Source organism: Notamacropus eugenii, chromosome 5 (genome assembly GCF_028372415.1).
Source record: "Notamacropus eugenii isolate mMacEug1 chromosome 5, mMacEug1.pri_v2, whole genome shotgun sequence".
NCBI classification, from domain to species: domain Eukaryota; kingdom Metazoa; phylum Chordata; class Mammalia; order Diprotodontia; family Macropodidae; genus Notamacropus; species Notamacropus eugenii.
This window is the reverse complement of record NC_092876.1, coordinates 204,145,891-204,161,356: the sequence shown is the minus strand read 5'-3', so window position 1 is coordinate 204,161,356 and position 15,466 is coordinate 204,145,891. Positions and strand designations below refer to the sequence as shown.

The 15,466-nt window shown below is 39.1% G+C and overlaps 1 long non-coding RNA gene across 1 annotated transcript in view; it reads left to right on the top strand.

Moving 5' to 3' along the window:
- LOC140505680 (uncharacterized) overlaps positions 1 to 15,466 on the top strand; it is a 30,563-nt gene that overhangs the window by 12,403 nt on the left and 2,694 nt on the right. Inside the window, exons 3-6 of the long non-coding RNA XR_011967609.1 lie at positions 5,912 to 6,082; positions 6,997 to 7,076; positions 7,791 to 7,935; positions 10,200 to 10,343. This is a non-coding gene — a long non-coding RNA (uncharacterized lncRNA). The remainder of the gene's footprint in view (positions 1 to 5,911; positions 6,083 to 6,996; positions 7,077 to 7,790; positions 7,936 to 10,199; positions 10,344 to 15,466) is intronic.

Here is a 15,466-nt window from a genome sequence, read left to right as displayed (position 1 = left end):
GAAAAGAAAGTCTTAAAGTCAGAAGTATGTCCTAGAGAGAAACAAAGGCATCTATGGCCTGGGCCTCCTCCTTAAAACAGAGGTTCTAGAAGAAACCAGACAATCAGAGGGGAGAAGTTTCAGGGGCTGCGGTACTTAGATCATTAGAATAGTAGCTAAGCCCTTCAACATCTGACTCCAATCTACCTTCCCAGTCTTATTTCATGCACTGCCCTTCACCCTCCTTGGGTCTTTGCTAAATTCAACTACGTACTGTTTGGTAGTCTTACCCTTTCCAGATTCCAAGGACTTTCCCACTTCCTCTTTTAAGTCTAGAATGGGTTTATCCCATAATACAGACTGTGAAAATCCTTCTCTTCCAATAAGACCAAAGCTCAACTCTTGCTTTTTTTCATAAAGACTTCTCTGATATTTACCCCTAGAAGGTAATCATTCTTCCTTAAATCTCCTTCTCTTTCACCTCTACTAGGTTTTTAGATATTTTCTAACTAGTACTAACTACTAGTTCAGTGAAGGCAAGAACTATGTTTATATCACCTATATATCCCCAATGCCTAGCATAGTGCCTTTACCCATAAGGTATAGTTCAAAGGGTCTTTAAAAGCAATGTTGTCTAATGGAAAGTATTGGATTTGGGAGACCCAAGTTTGAGTCTTGGTTGAAGTCCTTGCTACCTTTGTGATTTTGGGTAAGTGCCATTATTTTTCTGAATTGCAATATCCTCTTCTACAAAATGGGTCCAATAATATAATAATTTTTTGTTGTTCAGTTGTATCCAATTCTTTGTGATCCCATCTGCAGTTTTCTTGACTAAGAAGCTGGAGTGGTTTACCATTTCTTTCTCTGGCTCATTTGTTTTTACAGATGAGGAAACTGAGGGTTAAATGACTTGCCCAGGGTCACACAGTTAATAAGTGTCCAAGGTTAGATTTGAACTCAGGTCTTCCTGACTCCAGGCTCAGTACTCTATTCACTGTGCCATCTCGCGGTCCCAATAATAATACTACTTATTATCTCGCAAAATTATTGGGGGGAAAGTGCTTTGTAAGCCATAAAGCACCATAACAATTTAAACTCTTAAAATCTAATCTAGCTCCCTTATTTTACAGATGAAGGAACTGAGATACACAACAGGGACTTAGCAATTGTTTACTGAATTGAATTTTTTGATTGTAAGGGTGGCTAAACACTTGACAGGCTACCTGAGGGAGTTATAGGAACTGCTATCCCTGGAGATCTTTAAAAACAGGAGAGAACAGCTTCCCATCCTTACCCTCCATGGAATAATTTAGGTATAGCATTTCCTGGAAGTAGAATGTGGAAGAAAAGATCTTTTCTCCATTTTATGTTTTTTTAAAAAATAGTTATGTCACAAGTTGGGAGGCAAATCAGTCCACTCGTTTTACAGATGAGGAAACAGAAGGCCAGGGAGGCAACATGACTTGTCAAAGGTCACATAGACAGTAAGCATCAGAGTTCAAATTTGATCCTAGATCCTCCAACTCTAAAGTCAGTGACTTTTCTGCTGTACTCTGATGTCTTGAACTAGTGAACTTGTTACCAGCCACTGTTGGTAACTGATCCTAGATCAGTCTCTTCTCATAATCATACCTGAATACCCAGGTAATAGACAATCCCCTCAAGATTCTAATGAGTGCTGAGTAGGGTTGATGAAAGTAGGATTTAAGGATCATCCCTGTCTTCAAGGAGCTTATAATATAGTATATAAATATGTAGTATATAAAAGGAACAAAATGCTATGAAAGTTAAGAGGAAAAAATTCAATTCCTTCAAGTGTCATAAAATATAATATACTTTACCAATCTCAAAGCACCATATAAATGTTTATTATTATTATTATTTCTAATAATACTAATAGTAACAATTCTGTTAGGGAAATTTTGGAAGAACACATGAAAGAAATGTTGAGAGGAGGGAAAAATGAATTCTCTAAAATAAATGAGATAACCAGTAAAGCACTTTGAAAATCTTAAAGTGCTACGTAAGTGTTATTTATTATTATTATTAATTTTAAGTAGAGGTATTTTGGAAGGACGTGGAGAGGAAATGCCATTTGAGTAGGGCCTTGAATAATGGATTCAATCAATGGAAAGGGAAGACTTCCAGGCATGAACAAAGCCTGGAGGTAGCAAGGTGTTCAGGAGATGGTAGAAAGTGACTGGAAAGTAGGGCATGTGAGGGAAAGCAGTAGGTGATAATACTGGAAAAAGGTAACTTGAAGCCATATTATTTGACTTTAAATGACAAATGCAAAATTTAGAATTAATTTGGTAGGCAATGGGGAGCCAATGTAGACTTTTGCTCTAGGATAGTGATGAGTTGGGGCAGCTAGGTGGTACAGTGGATAGAGTTCTGTGCCTGAAGTAGGAAGACTCATGTTTCTGAGTTCAAATCTGGCTTACTAGCTGTATGACCCTGGACAAATCACTTAACCCTGTTTCTTTCAGTTCTTATCTGCAAAATGTGCTGGAGAAGGAAATGGCCAACCACTGCAGTATCTTCACCAAGAAAATGCTAAAATGGGACCATGGAGAGTCAGAGATGACTGAAAAATGATTTAACGACAAAGTGAGTTAGAGAAAGGAGAGACTTAAAGGTAGGAAGAGTAGTTGGGAGGCAAATCAAATAGCCTAGGTATATTGTAATGAGGACTTTAACTAGGGAGGCAGCAGTGGAGAACAGGAAGGGGTCAGTTCTCCAGAGATATTTTAGAGGTAGAATTAATAAGATTTGGTGAGAGACAAAGAGTAAAAAGTGACTAATCCTAAGAATCCAACTATATAGCTTTCTTGTTCCATTGAACAGATGCACACAGTACATGTACCTATGATATTTCTAAGATAATGATTTTGCATGTACAGAAATTTCTTCTTAGAAATCTTGGTTTTTGGAGATCCAATTCACAGCAATCCTTTTTTTCCTATATCATATGGATTAAGTCTTCTCCTCCAGTGTGACAGATTTAGAAAAAAAGAACTAATGACTAGGTGCTTAAAAAACCTTCTTGCCTATATTATAAATAACAATGCCAGTCTCTGGCTGAATATTAAGAATTCACACTGTGTTTGCTATTTAAAATATCGGGGGAGAAATCCACAATTGAATTAAAGCCTTATGTTCAATCACGGACCATGAAATTAGTTGGTATTACTAACGTTCTGCAACTCAGACCCTTAAGAAAGGATCTCAGTCCAAAATTATTGAAAACAATTCTAACCCAACCTGACCTTAGCTCTGATTATGAGTCTTCCCTGCATCATTACTCCTCTCATACACAGTGTTAGAAAAGGAAATAATCTCCGCCTCCAATACGTCCCTTATTTTATACGACCCCTTCTCCCTACATGAAATCTTTTGGATGTTGATTTTAAGTGACAGAAAATGTAGTCAAGCCCTCAAAGTCTCCCTCTTTTTTTCCTCTCCAAATTTATTTATTTGTTTTCAATTTTCATCAATCACTTCCATAAGTTTTACATTTTCTCCCCCTCCCTCTCTCCTCAAGATGGCGTGCAATCTTATATGGGCTCTAGATATACAATCTTATTAAAAGCATTTTCACTTTAGTCATGTTGCATGTAAGAAATGAAATGAATGGGAGAAAGCATGAGTAAAACTAAACAAAACCAAACATAACAAAAAGAGAAAATAAAGACTCCATCTACAACTGGAGTTTTCTAATACTCTTCTACCCACAAGATCCAGTTCTACCATTTTGGCTAAATTGGATGGCTTTTCACTGGTTACTAGCTAATAGTTTTCAGTGAAATGATTAGTTATTTGATGGAATTTAGGACTAATTCCATCAAAGGCATTGAGTTTTTCTAAGATTCAATTTTTTTTTTTTGATTGCATTTTGGACTGACTCTTTTATGGACCATCAGTCCATAGATTTGGAGGTGGGAATAATATTAGAGATTTTTTTTTTACTACTAATTTTATAGATATGCAAACTGTGTCTCAAATAGGTTAGGTAATTTACCTAGTTCTTAGCTTCTGAGTCAAGGACTAAATTAGAGGTTTCTGGGGCTGGGAAGATGGAGACAGGGATATAGGAAACCAGGAAGACCCTGTCATATTCTAGGAAAACCTTATTAAAACCTACAAATTAAAGCAATGTGCCCTCTGATATTTGAGGACTTCAACAAAAAGGTGAGGAAGGTATAAAGAAATAAGGGAAAGCATAGTTCTGGAAGAAGGGATGAGAAAAGTTAAAAACTTGTAAATATAATGTACATATTTTCTTTGGAAAAAGAATTGGTAGACTCAGGGGAGATGAGCACCAAATAAAGTCATAAAAATGAAATAAGTTGTATTTTAGTAGAAAGTAAAGGACTCATTATTAATTTGCAAGTGATTCCTGAAGTAAGTGGTCTATGTACACACCTCCTCAGAGCTAAGATCAGAATTAGTTAAAAATGGAAAGAAGAATAACAACAAGAAAAATGTATGGCATATAATTGAAACAACTTAATTCTCAACTTAAACAAGTAACTGACAACCAAAAAATTGAAAATAAACAACAGAAATAACACGAACTGTAATAATGTTATCCAGAAATTTAACCAATATAAATTGATTACCAGCAGGACACCAAAAGATCCCAAGGAGCACCTTGGAAAGCAAATATCTGACTCACTTGCCAAATAGAAAGAGATGGCTGTGAAAGCAACACTGGACTGGAATATAAAGTTGTCTGTAAAACCTTACAGCGAAGGATGATGGACAATTATGAGCAGTACTGTCTCGTAAAGTAGAAAGGGGCAATGGAGGGTAAAACTAGTTCTAAGAAAACTTGGCAAGGTATCCAACTAGGGAAAGTCATTCCAAGGGCATTTAAAGATTGAAACAGAAGGACAACAAATAGAAAACAGAAAACATTTGTAACAAGCTCTATATTCCATAATAGTTAAAATTTATACATTTCTGAAAGGTTTACAAAGTACTTTGCATATGCTATTTCATCTGAATTTCACAATATAGAATTATTGTGGTATTATTTTCCTATTTTATAGTTGAAGAAACTGGGGCTTCCAGGGTCACACAACTGGTATTTAATGCAGGAAAAACAAAGGCATTTTGATCTGGTAAAGGAATATGTAAGGATCCTTTATAACAGGGTATCCTATTAATATATCTGCATTATTCAAGATTCCTTGAGAGATATAATAACAGAGATAATCCTGTTCAATGAACTTCAGATCAAAAACATCTGGTAAGACACAAAGCAGTAAAGCATATGCTTCTCAAAGGTATTCAACCCTCTGATGGAGGTGATCCTGCATGGAAGAGAATTTCCTTATGGACGGTGAGGACTTTTAGACCCTCCTATTTATAGGTGACCTTTTGCTGATTACATAAAGCCCTAGAACATTGTAAAGCTTCCTAGAAGGAATTTGTAATCACTCAAAAGAGCATGGTCTCATTACATATACAGGAAAGACCAACAGGATGAAGATAATCTGTTTTCCAATTACAACATATATTTGAATATAGTCTATAATGCTTGTCTATCACTAGTTGTATTTAGAATGGACTGCACAGACAGGTAATGAGTTGGGTCCAGAGTTGAATAGGAAGAAAATAGTCTGGATTGCCTTTGAGAAATTACAAAGTTCCCCTAATAACTCCAAACCTGTAAAATCAAAGAACCGTCTTTTAAATACCATCTTATCTGGGCTACTGTATATAGTATGACTTAGAGACAATGGTCTCTAAGAATTAAAAATGAAAATCAACAGTAGAAGTGAATAAGCAAATAAGTGTATAATCGATGAGGAACTCTGAAGAATAAGAATTAAAGGTGTCATTTGGGAACTGTATCAATAGAAGAGGGATCCTAAGGTCTGGTAAGGATGACCAGAGTGATCCAATGTTACTCTCATGATTTCAGGAGAAAGTAAGGCTGGGTGGGCCCTCTTGAAGAAAATTCATGGAAAATCAAGGCCAAGAGTTGCACAGGATGGGTTGTGATGTGCATCATTGGATCACAGAAGCACCAGAGTTTTTGAGAAGGTATTTGTGACAGATTCCTCTCGTCCAGTGGATTGGAATGTCAGTGAAGGTAGAGGCAAAATCTTATTAACATTTCATATTTCCACTGACACTGAACTCAGTGCTTTGTAAACAGTAGCTACTTAATGTTTGTTCAATTAAATTGTTAAATCCTGAATCTTCATTGGCTATACCTGGGGCATGTCATAAGATCAAACTGTTTCAGTGGGTTAGAAATCTGAAAGAATAAGGTACTTCCTGAGCCTTTATCATAGCACACAATCAGAAGTGGTAGTCTTTTCCATTGCATAAACCTCATCCTGGGCTCATTTTCTCTCATAAAATCACACCAAATATAGAAGCACAGGGACTCCCTAGTGGGTTTATGGTCCACAGAAAAGTCTTGAATCTAGAACACATATTTAAATCTGTTATAAAAACAATTAAACTTTTTTGATTGTCTTCCCTGTCCCCATTTTTCCTGTTCAAAGCTGGTCAGTGTTTGAAAATTTTTCATTAAAGAAAAATGACATTGCTGATGATACAAGCTCTGTGTCATATTGGGAAAGCATAGTGATGATTTGCGAGACTTTTCCTAATGAACACAGAGTTTATCCTTAAGTTAATTGTAATAGCCATTGGCCCAAAGCCTCCTCTAGGGCAAAAAAGTCTACCTCAGAATCTTCATGTCAAAGATTTTCAGCAAGAAAGTTTTATAAATTTTAAAAGTTCTTCATCAGTATACTTCTTTGCTAAAAGATTTTTAAAAAATCTTTTTGAATGTATCAGTGATATCCTTGAAGTGCCAAACAATTTGGTGCAATAATTACTGAACTCTGAATGATAGCTCAGATTTCTGATTTTGTGACACATTATGTCATAGATTAATTTATTTTTATTTATTATTCATGCATAAAAGAAGAACCACTTAAGTCAAACTGCTTTATATTCATGTGTGATAATGGCCTCTGCTTTGTGTAATAGGTTGCACCTCATGAATCTTATATCAACATCTCCATTGGCTGTTTGCTCACTGACTGTGGATTCTGCTGACTCACAAAATTGTAAGGACAGGGGAAAAAAAGCCATTTGAGAGAATGAAAATTCCCAACGGGTGGGATATAGGTCTACATAGCTTAAAAAAATTGTAGCTAACTTAATACGGTATGTAATTATTTGATTAATAGTGTTGTTTGGGATAATGAGGATGACTTACAGTGAACCTTTGTGCTGAGTGAGGTAAACTGTGTTAGACCTGAATTTTCTTAACTCCTTTGCTTGGGTTTAACTTTTTTCAAATATATATCTTTTGTTTTTTACATTATCTTCATTTATAAATATTGAAATATTTACCTCTTTCTCCTACCCTTACCCTCTATACCTTAAAACAAAGACTAAAGAAAAAAGAAACAGTTCAGCAAAACTAATCAGACTATTAACCAAGTCTGAAAGTATATGTAACTATTTTGGATTGAAAGGAAGTGGTATTGACTGAAACACTGAGTAATGGATTAAAACAGAAAGTTAAAGCTCCAGTGAGTGGGGCACTTGAGCTCCACCAGTTGGATGAACAGATGAATAGATATCACAGGTGATAGACTCAGAATTATGAGCACAGAGAGAGGGGAGTTGACTACCGAGCCCATGAAGTTGGTGCTGTTGGTCCTTCATTCTCGAAGAGGACCATGACATAAGGAAGGTGATGCCATGGCTTACAAGTGAATGGGACTAAAGCAAGAGATAGCTGTGCAAAGTTACCAGTCTCACTTTCTCCTCAGGAGCCATCTAGGCCCACTGGCAAGATATAGATCAGGATGACTGGAGATGGCCCAGGACACAGTGGTGGACCTTGACCTTTTAAGATAAGGTCTTTCCTGAGTCTTAGTTTGACTGAAGCAGTGTCCATCCAGTGATTAAGGCAAGGTAAGAAATGAGGCAAAAAATGGCCTCTTTTCCCTAGTCAAAAAAAAAAAAATCAATCCGGGAGGGAAGACTCTCAGGATTTCTGGCCAAAAGAGAAATATTCATTCTGAGTCATCAAGGCCCAAACAATGATTAAGTGGGGCTTGTGCTAAGGCCTATTGTTGGCCAGTCAATGAGAGGTAATTAGGGGCTAGTAGAAGACTCCTTTCCCCTCAAACTATAGGAAGAATGGACCCACCACCCCCCCTACATTTATTCATCATCTTTTCTCCAGGGCTATACTTAGTTACTCAGTTTTCTTTTTCCTTAATTTCTTTCTAAGTACATTGTTGTGGTCACTGTGAATCTTATTTTCCTGGTTCTGCTTATTTCATTCTATATAAGTCCATGTTTTCCTAAATTCTGAAGAATTCTTCATATTTGTTATTTCTTACAATGTAAAGTCTTTTCATTTCAGTTTGTTTAGCCATTCTCAAATCAGTGCCAGGATTTTAAGACCAGCTATTATCTGGCTTTACCAAACTGGCCTCTTCTTGGGCTGCGGGTATCTCGACAATACCTCAGCTTCTAGAAGGTAGGGAGCTAGATAAATGGTCTCTTTTGCTCTCTCCCATCTCTAAGTTCTAGGATTCTTTCATGATAGCAAGTTCCCTATAGTGAGTCATTAGGATAAGCAAGTTTGGGGCTTAGTTTATGATTTACAGCCCAGGGCTCCAAGACTTGCCCGTATGCAAAGATAAAGAGAAAATAAATGGAAAACTTTTATGTATGAGAATAGTTAACAGTCTCCCCCTCTATTCTGAGAAACCCTAGAGAAAGTCCTAACCACTGAAGCAGCTGTGTTCTGACTTGTGGAACCACTCAGCAAATAGATCAACTAATTCTAGAGGGGGTTGATATATCACTCTGATGGTTCTGGAGGGAAAAAGTGGGAAGAACAGATGAAAAATGCATAGCCATTCTGACAATATACCTACCCACTCTGCCTACTCTGAATAATTGTTCTGGAACAGTTCTTCCCCCCACTGGGTCACAGGGCTTGTAGCAGACACAAGCAGGATGGACATAAACTGTTCTCCATGCTGGTAGAGTTTGGACCTTAATCATAATGGTATTTAAAACTGAATGCAAATATCTCTCTTCAATTGTATATACGTATATGTGTATGTAAGCATATATCTATGTGTATATATGTATATATATATATATATATATATATATGTATACACGTATATGTGTATCTATCTAGATATACCTAACCCCTCAATTTTCCATTTGAAGAAAATGAGAAAGAAATAATGTTAAGTTGAAACGTATTTAGAAAATGGAGAATAACTTAAAATTTAGAAAGAAAAAGCACACAGAGAAAGAGGAATATATCTGAATGGAAGTTCATAAATAAGGTAGAGCTTGGATAGTCATTTAAAAAGGTTTGAACTATTACCAAGGCAACCAAAGCATTATGAAGCTGCATGAATAGTGAGGTGAAGTGACAACAACAGGAACATCTGAGCTTTAAATGAGCAGTGCAGTTTATTTACAGATGTGGTTTTAATAACACAGGAGATAAAAATAGCTGCTTTGTTCAAGCTAACTTTTGCTAGTAATCAAAAGAAAAACAGTTTTGCATTTTGAAAAATTTATTTTCTTCCTCTGCCTCTTCAGAAAACCTCTGAGGTGATGCCAGCACAGCCAGAGCTGTTTCTCAAATGACTATGAGTTCCCACAAATATCCTAAAGCAGGATGTGGAGGTTGTGCTCTTTGAATTGTGTACTATTTGGGTGATGGATAATTCTCAGGCTTGTAGATTGATTCTATATTTATTTAAAAACCTCAGTGTGTTAAGTGTTTTACTGAGGTCCCTCTGCTGCCGCCTTTTATTTTAGTTGCTTGAATTCCAATTAAGGTGAGATAGACAGATTTATCACTTTTTATTTTTATGCTTTTGTAGGAAGCAGTTAATCAGAAGTGGCCTTGTGGGTAATGTATGCATTTATGATGGTTTCTGAACAAAGGAAACCAACCTGGCTATTTGATGCAGAAAATGATAGAAAGTCCAGGGAGGCCATAAAAAGCTGTCTGTGGTCATTACTAAGCCCTAAGAGGGGGTGTGGCTATGCATATATTTTCACAAAATTTACAAGGGACTTTAGTATAAGTTATTGTTAAGTCATTTTCAAGTAACAGCTTTCATGATTCCTTCCTGTAAAGATTCCATATTAATTTCTTTTGTCTTCTCCACCTATTACTGTCATGAGTCCAGATCCTCAACAGAAGTATATGGCAGCAGAAAAGGAGACAAAGGCTTTGAAGTAGAGGAGCACGGTGAAAATCTTGTAATTGAATGGAACTTGGACCTGTTCGGAGAACAGTATTCTAATGAAGAGTTTTATAATCAATACATTTGGTAATGGTCAAGACTCAATCTAGACTGTCAAGTTCACTGAGAAAGATCTTGGCAAGCTAGAATATGGATTGAATCTAATAAGAATAAATTTAATAACTTCCCATCTCCCTTTTGCCTCCTTTCACTAGATCTCCCCATGTTTGCTTGGAAGTGTGGGAGGCAGGACAATTGTTTGCAATCCTGGAATTTCAGGGCAATCCCAGCCCTAGTTAGCCTCCCAGATCCTAAAGTGTTCCTTCTTCATGGTCAATATCTGATTAAGCCTGAGGCCTGGGAAGGACTACAATCTTTAATTGAAAAATTCCTTAAGTGTAGAATCCTTGTCTCTTTTTTTTTTTTTTTGAAGGTAAAAGTGTTTTTTATTTATTTATTTATTTTTATTTTTATTTTTTATTTAACTTTTAACATTTATTTTCACACAATTTTGGGTTACAAATTTTCTCCCCTTTTATCCCCTCCCCCCCCAAACCCACGCTTTCTAATTGCCCCTGTGACCTATCTGCTCTCTCCTCTATTCTCCCCTCCCTGCCCTTGTCTCCATCTTCTCTTTTGTCCTGTAGGGCCAGATAGCTTTCTTGACCCCTTAACCTGTATTTCTTGTTACCCAGTGGTAAGAACATTACATTTGGTCATAACACTTTGAGTTCCAACTTCTTTAGCTCCCTCCCTCTCCACCCCTTCCCCTTGGAAGACAGGCAATTCAATATAGGCCATATCTGTTTAGTTTTGCAAATGATTTCCATACTAGTTGTGTTGTATAGGACTAACTATATTTCCCTCCATCCTATCCTGTCCCCCATTACTTCTATTTTCTTATGGTCCTTTCCCTCCCCATGAGTGTCGACCTCGTATTGCATTCTTCTCCCCATGCCCTCCCTTCCATCCTCCCCCCCACCCTGCTTGTGCCCCTGTCCCCCACTCTCCTGTATTATGAGATAGGTTTTCCTATCAAAATGAGTGTGCATTATATTCTTTCCTTTAGTGGAATGTGATGAGAGTAGACCTCATGTTTTTCTCTTGCCTCCCCTCTTTATCCCACCACTAATAAGTCTTTTGCTTGCCTCTTTTATGAGAGATAATTTGCCCCATATAACTTCTTCCTTTCTCCTCCCAATATTTCTCTCTCACTGCTTGATTTCATTTTTTTTTGAAGATATGATCCCATCCTCTTCAATTTACTCTGTGCACTCTGTCTCTATGTATGTGTGCGTGTGTGCATGTGTGTGTGTGTGTACTCCCACCCAGTACCCAGATACTGAAATGTTTCAAGAGTTACAAATATTGTCTTTCCATGTAGGAATGTAAACAGTTCAACTTTAGTAAGTCCCTTATGACTTCTCTTTGCTGTTCACCTTTTCATGGTTCTCTTCATTCTTGTGTTAGAAAGTCAAATTTTCTTTCCAGCTCTGGTCTTTTCATCAGGAAAATTTGAAAGTCCTCTATTTCATTGAAAGACCATTTTTTCTCCTGAAGTATTATACTCAGTTTTGCTGGGTAGGTGATTCTTGGCTTCAGTCCTAGTTCCTTTGACTTCTGGAATATCCTATTCCATTCCCTTCTATCCCTCAATGTAGAGGGTGCCAGATCTTGTGCTATCCTGATTGTATTTCCACAATACTTGAATTGTTTCTTTCTAGCTGCTTGTAATGTTTTCTCTTTCACCTGGGAGTTCTGGAATTTGGCCACAATGCTCCTAGGAGTTTCTCTTTTTGGATCTCTTTCATGCGGTGTTCTGCGGATTCCTTGAATATTTATTTTGCCTTCTGGTTCTAGAATCTCAGGGCAATTTTCCTTGATAATTTCATGGAAGATGATGTCTAGGCTCTTCTTTTGATCATGGTTTTCAGGTAGTCCCAGAATTTTTACATTGTCTCTCCTGATTCTATTTTCCAGGTCAGTTGTTTTTCCAATAAGATATTTCACATTATCTTCCATTTTTCGAATCTGCGCGGTATGTTCTGAGATATCTGTCTTTTTCATAAAGTCCTTAGCGTCCATCTGTACCATTCCAGTTTTGAAAGATCTATTTTCTTCAGTGAGCTTTTGAATTTCCTTTTCCATTTGGTTTATTCTGCTTTTGAAAGCATTCTTCTCCTCATTGGCCCCTTGCACCTCCCTTGCCAACTGAGTTAGGCTAGTTCTCAAGGTGCCAATTTCTTCAAGATTTTTTTGGTTCTCCTTTAGCAGGGAGCTGATCTGCTTTTCATGCTTCTCCCTCATCCCTCTCATTTCCCTTCCCAGTCTTTCCTCCACCTCTCTAACTTGATTTTCAAAATTCCTCTTGAGCTCTTCCATGGCCCGAGCCCATTGGGTGGGCTGGGACACAGAATCCTCGATTTCTGTGTCTTTGCCTGATGGCAAGCATTGTTCCTCCCCATCAGAAAGGAAGGGAGGAAGTGTCTTTTCTCCAAGGAAGTACCTTTCCATAGTTTTATTTCTTTTCCCTTTTCTTGGCATTCTCCCCAGCCAGTGGCTTGACCTCTGAATATTCTCCTCACGCCCACCTCGCCTCCTGGTCCTCCCAGCCAGCGTTTGGGGACTGAGATTCAAATGCTGCTTCCTGCCTTAGGGTTTTTGGCGGGGGCAGGGCTGCTTTTCAGTGTGAGAATTAAGTTCAGGTGGTCAGGGGCAGGGCCGCCTCTCTGGCTCAGTTCCCTCCGGGGGTTTATGCACAGACCATCCACAATGGATCCAGGCTCCCGCCCATTTGGGGAGCCCCTGTCTGTAGCCGCCTCTCAGCTTCTATCTCCTGGGGGGGCCCGAGCCATGGGGGCACCCCACTCCCCTCTCAACCCGCCAAAGAGACTCTCTCACCTACCCCCGTCAGTCACCTGTTGGTGGGGGGGCTTGTGCCACTGCTGGAGATCCCGTCTCTGCAGCCTTCTCAGATCTGTGCCTCTTGGAGCCGCGGCCGCTGCAGGTCCGGGCTGGGCTCCGCGTCTGCAGCGCAACGGACCTTATGCGAGAGGTTTGCAGGTCCCTCTGTGGGTGGGGGGACCCGCGTGGCCGCTGGAGATCCCGTCCCCGTAGCCCTCTCGGATCTTTTCCTCATGGTGTCGTGGCCGTGGCAGGGCTGCCCTCTGCTCCCCGTCCCGGCGCCCAGTCGGCACGAAGGACCCCCCGCGAGAGGTTTGCAGGTCTCTCCGGAACAGAAATCTCCCTTGCTCCAATATTCCGTGGTCTCTGGGTGCAGAATTCGCCCTGGGTTGGTCCCCTCTAGCCGTTCTGTGGTTTGTGGGTTCGGAGCTATGTGTATGTGCGTCTTTCTACTTCACTATCTTGGCTCCGCCTCCTGCCAGAATCCTTGTCTCTTGTTCATCTCCATGCAACACTGCAATCCTTCCACAAAAAGGCCTAATGGAAAATACTCACAATTTATTTTTAGAATGGACTCTTCCAGGGGAATAAAGTCCCTGTCAGCTAACATGGACAGTGTTGACCAAAGGGTTTCGAGATAACCCTCATTTATTTGGCCAGACTTTGGGAAGAGATTTAAAGGACCTGAAACTACCAGGTAGTAGCTTAATTCAGTATGTGCATGATATTCTTATTTGTAGCCCCACCCAGGCTGCATCTTTGGCTGCTGCCATAGAAGTCCTTCTTTCTTGGGCACTCCAGGCTATAGGGACTCTTTGAACAAAGTCTAGATGGCATGCCAGTCCATAAAGTATCTGGGCCATGAACTCATGCCCCTCTCTCTCTCTCTTTAACCTCTGAGAGCAAAAGCACTATCCCTGTTGCAACCACTAAGAAACAAGGTGCAGTCTTTTAGGCATGGCTAGATTTTGTAGACTCTGGGTTCCTAAGTTTGATCTTATTGCTAAACCCCTCTATGACTCTACTCAAGGCCCTCACTCAGACCAGTCTAAAGCTTTTGAGACCTTGAAAACTAAGCCTAATCTAGAAAAGCCTTTCACTCTCTATGTTAATGAAAGGAGAGGACAGGCTTTGGGAGTCTTAACTTATACCTCAGCACCTGACCCCAGGCCAATTGATGTTCTTATTTACTCAAAATATGCTTTCCTTGTTCTACATGCTCATGGAGCAATTTGGAAAGAAAGGGGATATCTGACAGCAAAAAACTCTCCTATGAAACATGCCCTTCTATGTTTTGGCTTTGCCATAGTTGTTTTCAGTTCTGTCCAGAGAAATTGTCTTTTCTTTACATTCCTTTTGTGCCTGTTTGGTCCCTGTCTGCCAGATTTGTCTTTTCCAGAGTGTAAGCCATCGACTTCCAGATGACTGCTCAGGCTACATACCCCTTGAACAGGATGCATAGAGGCAGGGACAGCTCTATGCCCCTTGCCAGCAAGAAGCAGTTTCAGAAGCTGAGACCTTCACCCTTTACCCCAAAAGAATTTGGGTCCAATCTCTTTGAGGGGGGAATGGTGGGGTTCAGACTCTGGGAACCTCCTTAAATCTCCCCACTTAACTTGGCCTTTCATACTCAAATTGAATTCTCCTGGAATCTCCCCACTGAAACTGGTCTTTCATACTCAAATCTGTGGCCATTTATGTTACCTCTTGATTGCCCCACCTGCTTCCCACTCAAACCTTCCATTGTCTGATATCTCCTGATTGCCTCCAGCTGTTTCCCACCCTGGATTACATCACTAGTTACCCAAATCCCATCAAGATTCTCCTCAGACCTGCCTCCCAGACTACTAGACCACCTCTAGATCTTTCCCACAGACTTTCTGTATAGAAGTTCCATCTCACCTCCATGAAGGTACTCAGATTCAATCCAGCTCAGACTCTGTCTAACTGAGATTCTATCTGGCCTGCTTGTGAATACAAGCATTACAAATGCTTAGGCTCCCTAAGAGTCAATCCAATATGGCGAATCTTTAATAAACTTTGTCTTTCTTTGACTTTAAAAAAAAAGAATAAATTTAATAGGAATAAATGATTTTTGTTCAAAAGCCAACTTTACAAACATGAGAGAGGAGACACGGTTAGATAACACTGGGACAAAAGAGCTAGAGGTTTGGGGAGACTGTAAGCTCAATGATCCAATAATATGAGATGGCAGTTAAAAAAAAAAAAATCTCATGTTATTTTAGGGTATGTTAAGGGAGGGATAAATTCCAGGAATAAGAATTTTCCTCTGTTGTGGTTGTTTG